At 38.1% G+C, this 9312-nt stretch overlaps 1 long non-coding RNA gene across 1 annotated transcript in view; it reads right to left on the bottom strand.

Annotated features, from left to right (window-relative positions):
* The window catches only part of LOC127505247 (uncharacterized), a 29234-nt gene extending 27674 nt beyond the window's left edge, over nucleotides 1-1560 (bottom strand). Inside the window, exon 1 of the long non-coding RNA XR_007927673.1 lies at nucleotides 1060-1560. This is a non-coding gene — a long non-coding RNA (uncharacterized LOC127505247). The remainder of the gene's footprint in view (nucleotides 1-1059) is intronic.
* Between the last annotated feature and the right edge of the window lie 7752 nt (nucleotides 1561-9312).

The following is a 9312-nucleotide window of genomic DNA, read 5'->3' as shown; positions in this document are numbered from 1 at the left end:
TAATCTCCTAGAAATTAAGCTATGAATTAATGCTAAACTTTCTAAACCAATGCAAATATTTATAAAAACAGCAACGTTCCGAAGATGAAGACCAGAACCTCAAAAACCTAGATCCAGACCAATATCAGACACCAGCACTGACAAAAAAAAAAAAACTCTTAATTATTATTTCAGTCTTGTTTTTGAGTTAAAATATCCTTACAAATCCTTAAAACAGGATGAATTCATCAAATTCATCATAAGAAATAACATTTATTTTGTTGCTGATGTGAAATATGTTATTTAATTGTGAGTTCAGCAAGTAGTTTTCTTAGATTTCAGGATTCCCCCATTCAAATACATAGGACTTGGTCTTGGATGCCTGAAATAGCTGCCTGGAGGCTTAGCAAATATGGTCACGGAGTGAACAGACTTTCCTTGAAAGGGACTTTGATATATGTCACAATATGGAAGAAAAAAATATTGCAAGTTCGCAACTTCCTTTTCATTTCATACCTGTGGGGTTATCAAAAGATACCACACAGACTAGTGATTGAGGTCATTAAAATCTTCATTATGCTGGAAGTCAGACTGCGGTCTTGTCTGAAACTGTAAGCCAGGCCCAGATCCAGACCAAACTTTTAAAAATATTTAGCAAATATTGCTAAAAACATCATTACACCAACGAGAAAGAAAACTCATACTGTCCTCTTTGGAGCCTGGAGCCAGTTCACATCATCTTACATATTTTGACTATGTCTTATCTCATACATAATCTCCTCTGATAATCACAGGATACTCTTGTTCCACACAAACCCATTCCCATTACCCCAATGCAGCTCACCTTCATGATAAATATGTTCTACAAATCAGGAATGAACCACAATAACCTCACAGCACTGCCCACCAAAACAAACAGAGCAAGGACAAATGAGTTTGGTACAAACAAACAACAGACTGAGGAACAACCTTCCTATAGGACAGAAATAAATGCATATATATCATGGCTTATCTGACAAGAACGACTAACAGTTAACCTTTTGTTATTTTGTTTTCATGCAGGCTACTAAATATTATTACCTGTAGTACACAGTTGTTCATAAGCTGCACGTGCAGTTGATCTTCACAAAGACCCTACTCGTCTTTGGCGATTGGATGGATTTGTAGGTTTAGTCCAGTTTATTGTAAGTAACGAGTATAGTTTACTGTGTTCTAAACGGTTTGTTGTTCTACAGTTTTACAGAAAACCGCTCCAAACGATTCAGTGTGCGAGTGAGATGTTCGAATGATTAAGACCGATTCATGAAAAATGATTCATGTTCACCCATTTGATGAGATTCATTGCAAAGAATCGATTGGAAAGAATTATTCATTCTTGAACAGCAGACGTTTGTTTTATTTTTATTTTTTAAAAATGTCAGGAAAACAGTGTTTTTCAACTAGGTATTCGGTAATCTCACTCGTCAGAGGATTTATCAGCAAAATTTTATTAATGCTCGTGGCATAACGAGGAACAGGTATATGGCGCACACAGAAATTTGGCGCCGCCAAGAGATGGCGCCCTTGGCTATCGCCAATGTCACTAATAGGCTAATATTTTTACAAGTTTTAATCATCATTGCTGTTTGTTTGTTTTTTTATGTGGTAAAAATGCAAGTGTGTGATACAAAATAAAGTGTTTCCAGCCAGGAATAAATTCTGTAATTGTCACTAGACTTCAATAAAGCAATATTTATGTCAGTGACTGGGCTTTAAAAATATGACTACTACTTGCATGTACATATTATTTAGCATGTACAATTATGGTATATGATATATATATATATATTTTTTTTTTAAACATGGTTTGTTATTATATAATGGCACTGAATGTTCATGTATCCATATGGTATTTCTTCCAAGAAAAAAATATAATACAATGGATATTTTTTGTTGACCAGACTTGTTCTCACTGATCATGAAAACAACTGTTTTCTAGTAGAAATAGTTTTTTTCTGCGTGTGTGATTGTGACGGGGAGTCAGAGATTAAACTCACACACATATATCCACATTCCCACCCAAGGCAGCAGGGTGTTTTCTCTTCTCAGCCCTGTGAAGGTGTGTGTTGTCGCAGCTGTGAGGTTTGTCAAGTTTTCGTTCGCCTCACTCTGATGGTTAGATAGCCTCGCTGAGGAATAGAGTGAGAGAAGTCCAAGAATGTTATGTGTCAGGGTTCAGGCCACACCAGCCATGGGAGGGGAGGTCGGAGAATCCCAGGAGAGTCTGTTGTCGTCACTGAGAAAGAAAGGCCGATGAAGGGAGAGAAAGATAGAGGACAGATGAAGGGTGCAAAGTGCACATCTACCTCATATGTTTAGGCTAACACATGAAATGAACATAAATATCACCAAAGGAACCTTTGGTTCATGTTATATTTGGTACAGCTTTCTGTTCTGATTTAAGACCACCTAACATTTTAACTCTAGCTCTTTAATAGTTTTGGAATGGGTATGATTTAATTTGAGTAATGATGATAAATAATAATTTAATCAAAGTTTATTAATAAACGATCCCTAATGGATATAATAGCGGGCATAATTATCCATTCATCCATCCATAGACACACACACACACACACACAATTATATATATATATATATATATATAAAATAATATATACATACACATATATTATGTAAACACAAACTTTTATGTTACAAACCCGATTCCAAAAAAGTTGGGACACTGTACAAATTGTGAATAAAAAAGGAATGCAATGATGTGGAAGTTTCAAATTTCAATATGTTATTCAGAATACAACATAGATGACATTTCAAATGTTTAAACTGAGAAAATGTATTATTTTAAGGGAAAAATAAGTTGATTTTAAATTTCATGGCATCAACACATCTCAAAAAAGTTGGGACAAGGCCATGTTTACCACTGTGTGGCATCCCCTCTTCTTTTTATAACAGTCTGCAAACGTCTGAGGACTGTGGAGACAAGTTGCTCAAGTTTAGGAATAGGAATGTTGTCCCATTCTTGTCTAATACAGGCTTCTAGTTGTTCAGCTGTCTTTGGTCTTCTTTGTCGCATCTTCCTCGTTATGATGCGCCAAATGTTTTCTATGGGTGAAAGATCTGGTCTTCAGGCTGGCCATTTCAGTACCCGGATCCTTCTTCTACGCAGCCATGATGTTGTAATTGATGCAGTATGTGGTCTGGCATTGTCATGTTGGAAAATGCAAGGTTTTCCCTGAAAGAGACGACGTCTGGATGGGAGCATATGTTGTTCTAGAACTTGGATATACCTTTCAGCATTGATGGTGCCTTTCCAGATGTGTAAGCTGCCCATGCCACACGCACTCATGCAACCCCATACCATCAGAGATGCAGGCTTCTGAACTGAGCGCTGATAACAACTTGGGTTGTCCTTGTCCTCTTTAGTCCGGATGACATGGCGTCCCAGTTTTCCAAAAAGAACTTCAAATTTTGATTCGTCTGACCACAGAACAGTTTTCCACTTTGCCACAGTCTATTTTAAATGAGCCTTGGCCCAGAGAAAACGCCTGCTTCTTTTTTGACCTATAGAGTTTTAGCCGGCAACGTTGAATGGCACGGTGGATTGTGTTCAACGACAATGTTTTCTGGAAGTATTCCTGAGCCCATGTTGTGATTTCCATTACAGCAGCATTCCTGTATGTGATGCAGTGCCGTCTAAGGGCCCGAAGATCACGGACATCCAGTATGGTTTTCCGGCCTTGACCCTTACGCACAGAGATTGTTCCAGATTCTCTGAATCTTTGGATGATATTATGCACTGTAGATGATGATAACTTTAAACTCTTTGCAATTTTTCTCTGAGAAACTCCTTTCTGATATTGCTCCACTATTTTTCGCCACAGCATTGGGGGAATTGGTGATCCTCTGCCCATCTTGACTTCTGAGAGACACTGCCACTCTGAGAGGTTCTTTTTATACCCAATCATGTTGCCAATTGACCTAATAAATTGCAAATTGGTCCTCCAGCTGTTCCTTATATGTACATTTAACTTTTCCGGCCTCTTATTGCTACCTGTCCCAACTTTTTTGGAATGTGTAGCTCTCATGAAATCCAAAATGAGCCAATATTTGGCATGACATTTCAAAATGTCTCACTTTCAACATTTGATATGTTATCTATATTCTATTGTGAATGAAATATAAGTTTATGAGATTTGTAAATTATTGCATTCCTTTTTTATTCACAATTTGTACAGTGTCCCAACTTTTTTGGAATCGGGTTTGTAGATAACGTTAATCGCGATTATTGTTTTTTAAAATACAGTGATCCACTATGAATATCACTTATCTTTCTGACAGAGGCATTTGCAGGTGAATTGTACGTCAATGCGTTCTAATCAAAGTAAACATTGGTTAAATGTCCTGAGTGATCACATGCTCTAATATACAGAAAGTCATTTCATGTGACCATTCTTTCCCCATTATAGAAGCTGAACCCTCAGGAGGTTTCTATTAGGAAAAAGTAAGCTTAAGAATGTTTACCTACTTCCTGCTTCTTGCGAGCATTTTGACTGCTTCATGTTGACATGGTTCTTATCTCGGGGGGAAGGAAACATATGGCCGTTACAGATTTGGGCAGGAAATGTATCAAATTGACGGCTTCCCCCTTTCTAAAGGGACCACTGCTATTGAGTAGCAGCATCTTTGGCTCGTACTTTGTTTCTACTACACACAAAATCACACACTTGTATGCACAAGAAACTGATTTCATCAACACCTTTTCACTTCAAGGACAATAAAGTATATGATCCAAATTGCTTCAATCTAATCTATTCTGTGACCAATTTGATCTGGAGATGGTTCAGTGTGTGCCAGAGGCATTCAGACAATAAAGCTGAACAGAATTTCATTCAGATTGGTCACTCTATCAGCCGAAGAAAAGGGAAGATATACAATAAGGGTGTGGGCACATAGTCCTCCTCAAACATACAGTGCTCAGCGTAAATGAGTACACCCTTTTGAAAAGTAACATTTTAAACAATATCTCAATGAACACAAAAACAATTTCAAAAATGTTGACAAGACTAAGTTTTATATAGCATCTTTTTAACTTATAACATGAAAGTAAGGTTAATAATATAACTTAGAGAACAAAATTTTCAGTTTTACTCAAATTAGGTTGATGCAAAAATGAGTACACCCCACTGAAAGTCTTTGGAGCAAAGCTAAATTTTAGACTACAAATGTCTAATTTAACAAGAATCCAACCACAGGTGAGTCTAATTACACAGGTGTCCAGCAGAATGATGACTATAAAAGGGTGTTAAAACCCCTTCCTATTTCATGCTGTCAGCAATGGCACCACATGGAAGAGAAATGTCACAAGACCTGAGAAAGAAAATAATTTCTTTACACCAGAAAGGTGAAGGCTACAAGAAGATCAGCAAAGCTTTACTTATCAGTCAGAATGCTGTAGCAAAAGTGGTACAAAAATTTTAAAAAGATGGAACTGCAACCATCTCACAGAGACGTCCAGGTCGTCCACGGAAGTAAACACCTCAACAGAAGCGTCTTCTGATGAGAAGGGTTGAAGAAAACCGGCATGCAAGTTCACTGCAGTTATCTAAAAAAGTAGAAAGCCAAACTGGGGTGACTATTTCCCATGACACAATACGGCATACACTGCAGAGGAATGGCATGCATGGGTGCTGTCCACAAAGAAGCCTTTCCTAAAGCCCAGGCACAAAAAAGCCCGCCTAGAGTTTGCCAGGGCCCACAAAGATGAAGACTACTGGGACTCTATACTCTGGAGTGATGAGACCAAGATAAATGTTTTTAGAACTGATGGCTTCAAAACTGTATGGCGTCGCAAAATTGAGGAATACAAAGAAAAATGGATTTCTGAAGAAGAACAGGGTGAAAGTGATTCAGTGGCTCCTGATCTGAACCCAATCGAACACCTATGGGGAATTCTGAAGAGACAAGTTGAGCATCACTCTCCTTCCAGCATCCAGTCTCTAAAAGAGGTCATTCTTGAAGAATGGAAAAAGATAGATATTGTAAAATGTCCCTAACTTGTTCATTCCATGCCTAGAAGACTTGGTGCTGTCATTAAAAATCATGGAGGCCATACAAAGTACTAGATGTAGTAATTTTTGTTGTGGGGTTGTACTTATTTTTGCATCACCCTAATTTGAGTAAAACTGAAAAATGTGTAATCTAAGTTATATTATTAACCTTACTTTCATGTTATAAGTTAAACAGATGTTATATTAAACTTAGTCTTGTCAACATTTTAGAAATTGTTTTTGTGTTCATTGAGATATTGTTTAAAATGTTACTTTTCAAAGTTCATTTACGCTGAGCACTGTACATTTCTCACTCTCAATGGTTTTATTTGTCGACTAACAATGTCCAGCAGTGTGTGTGTGTGATGAATGATGAATGCATAGTAAAACACTTTCCAAGTCAGTTTTAATGTGACTTTCACATGATGTAAAGAAAAAAAAAAAGTTGATAATCTGTAAAAATCAACCCTTGGGACATAAATGTGCCCATAAGAATCACCTACGCTGTACATTGTTCATGCATGATTTACGGATCACATTCTGCTCTCTGCAACCTTGAGTGTTTAGCTGTCAAAAAGCATGACACAACATGAAAATTATAACTTCTCAAAGAATTGTTTAACCAAAATATATTTTATGTCATTCGTGCTCTTAAAAGGTGGAAAGGTCCAAGAAGAGCAACTGAATTTTCAGCACTGGGTTGGTAAAGGAAAGAATATCAGGATTATGTCACCAAATATGAGCAACTGAATAGACTATTGTGGATTTTATTAATACAGAGCCTTCATTTTGCCTGGAACTCCATGACTGTTTAGCCTTTCAGAGTAATCCATCTCTCCATCTCAAAGTCCTCGCTTCATTCCATTGTCCCTCCCTACACCTCCAGTTACAAACCAGACAGTTATTAATACACACAGACTGTCATCGATGTCCTATGGCAGTGAGAGGGTGTGCTCAGATACTATAGAGGACACATAATCCACTGCTATACGTGACTGACGGCAGTCAGCGAGTGTCCTTATGGGAGGGGCAGAGGAGGCTGCTAGACGTGGGCTGACCTCCAGATTTCACTGTAAGTATTTGGATGGAGGAGAGAGAATAAGACAAGCATTATATCAGTGAAACAGTGCCCTGCTTATTTCTCTTTAAAGGGGTGGTTGATTTTGATTTCACTTTTTTAACTTTAGTTAGTGTGTAATGCTGCAGTTTGAGCATAAACAACATCTGCAAAGTTACGACGCTCAAAGTTCAATGCAAAGTGAGATATTTTCTTTTAAAGAATTTTCTGTTTAAGGACTACAACAAATGGCTGGTAGGGACTACAACAAGCTTCTTCCCTGGTTAGTGACATCACTAACCCTAAAATTCACAAAAACCCTGTTCCCCATACGTAACAAATAACTAATAATAATAAGGGGGCGAGGCCATGTTGTTCCGCTTTAGAGAAGAGGAAGGGTTGTTGTAGTAGAGTGTTGTTGCCATGCTGTCATTTTACGCCGGACTGCTTCACAAATGAGGGTCAATTCAACGCTGGATTTGCACAAAAGATTCTGAACACCGTTACTGACAATCGTCATTTTGGCTGCGTGAGATTCTCCAGCTTTGTTGTTGTTGAGCAACCGAAGCCTGGACTAATTAATTTGAATATTGTTTACGTATTGTGGTGGAGCTATTGAGTATTTTAGCATTTACAAATTTGGCCTATTCACTTCCAATATACATGTCTCGCTGTAACCAAGTTTTTGCTTTTTAAGAAAATGAGGGAACAAAGTGGAGATAAATTTTTACTGTAATCAACATTACGCCACAATTGCTGTCAATTGAGCTTAACTTGTACTCAACTCTGTATATTTCTTTAAGCAATGAAAGAGCAACCTCTGAGCAATAAAATGTTCTTCTGGGTGAGTATACATGACATAAACATACACAAAGACAAAGCGGCACGATGGATATCACTGCTTACGCATGTAAGGCGTGTGCACATTTCCATCCATCTTTACATGAGAGTTTGACACAGTCATGTGCTGCTCCTAAGTCTGACCTAGAGGGTGTGTCCATAACAAATTTTAAACTACACACATACCAAGCCGTCCAAGCCAGAGTGATCTCTCAACAGACACACACTCTCTGACACCTGGTGGCCACGCCTGGGGGGTTTAATTTCATCGTGTGTAAAATATGATACTGCTAAGTTTTATTAGCGACACTAACACATGCACATATACACAAAAAACAACACATACACACTGTGGACAGCCACAGTGTCAAATTGCCAATGCTGGAAGCCACACTTTCACAAGCATTCATTTATTTCTAAGTATGCAATCAGCAGCTTTACAGTAAGTGCCTCGTGAAGTTCCCATGCCTGATTGAGGTCATTTGAAATAGCCCGTGATGAGGGGTTTTTGTGAGTCTGGGTGTGGACCGGCCTGTATAACCCAGGCATATGACAGTGTGGTAGTCCTCTGGTTTAAGAATATAATTGGATCATAACATTTTACTGCAGCTCGGAGGGTCAAGTATGCTATCACATTTTCCCACATGTGCAAAGTTTGCACCTGTTGTTTGGAACATGCATGATGGATCAACATAGATCACAATATATATATACTGTACTGTACTGTGCAAAAGTCTTAGGCACATTAGTAAAAAGAAAAAAAGAAGAAAAAAAGGGTTTTGAGCCAGTTATATTGTAGTGTGTCAGTAGGAAATATCAGTTTACATTTTCAAACATTCCTTTTGCCATTAATTGTAATAATCGAGTGAGATTTTTGTATGCACAAAGAGTCTGACAACAGCCGGTATGCTCCACATGGTGATCTGATCTCACCATCATCGAATCTGTCTGTGATTACATGAAGAAGCAGGAAAAACCGAGACAGACTAAATCCAGAAGAACTGTGGCAACATCGCCAAGACGCTTGAAGAAACCTATTGAATATTATTGTTGAAATCAACTTTTCCTTGAGCTTTTCTATATAAGAGGTCATCGTACATAAGTTTTCAGAACTGAAAACTTCCTTGCTAGTCCAATAAAAGCTTCTATCGACACCAGGCCCAGCGAACAACTGATCCTAGAATGGGCTATCTATAGGTGAAACGCCGCCTCCGCAGAAGAAATTAACGCCTACTTCATCATTGCAACGTTAGCCCCGCAAATGAATGCCTCAGTTGAGCTTTATTTATTTGTATTCAGTACATTTCACTGTGGATTCTTCGGTAAATCAAGCACATTTTGGAGCACGCTTTGCAAACAGACTTTAACGATATGGACTCGACAGTA

The sequence above is a fragment of the Ctenopharyngodon idella genome, chromosome 22, assembly GCF_019924925.1.
Source record: "Ctenopharyngodon idella isolate HZGC_01 chromosome 22, HZGC01, whole genome shotgun sequence".
NCBI lineage: Eukaryota > Metazoa > Chordata > Actinopteri > Cypriniformes > Xenocyprididae > Ctenopharyngodon > Ctenopharyngodon idella.
Note: the sequence above shows the minus strand (reverse complement) of the source record. Positions and strands in the feature narration are given on the sequence as shown.